Below are 315 nucleotides of genomic sequence, written 5' to 3' on the forward strand. Positions count from 1 at the left end.
GATAATTATTGTAAGCGAACAAATTGGGCGCGCATCAATCTAACTAGCCGGCACATAAAATTATCGTTTTTAGCCATGCCTTGGGGACCAGGGTCATTCCATGCCGCAGCGTCTTATGGAACTTAATATGAATATATCACAACCGAACAAAATATCAAGAACGAACTTGTTATATCTGATATTTGATATATATGATATTCGGCTAAAATTCACTGATCGAGAAATCGGATTCGCCAAAATTTCTCACTAGTTCGCCCCATCATTACAAATGGCGTGAGCATGGGTCTCATCTTAAGTTTGTCGGCTTAAACCCCT

The sequence above is a fragment of the Convolutriloba macropyga genome, chromosome 3 (genome assembly GCF_964194025.1).
Source record: "Convolutriloba macropyga chromosome 3, txConMacr16.3, whole genome shotgun sequence".
NCBI lineage: Eukaryota > Metazoa > Xenacoelomorpha > Acoela > Convolutidae > Convolutriloba > Convolutriloba macropyga.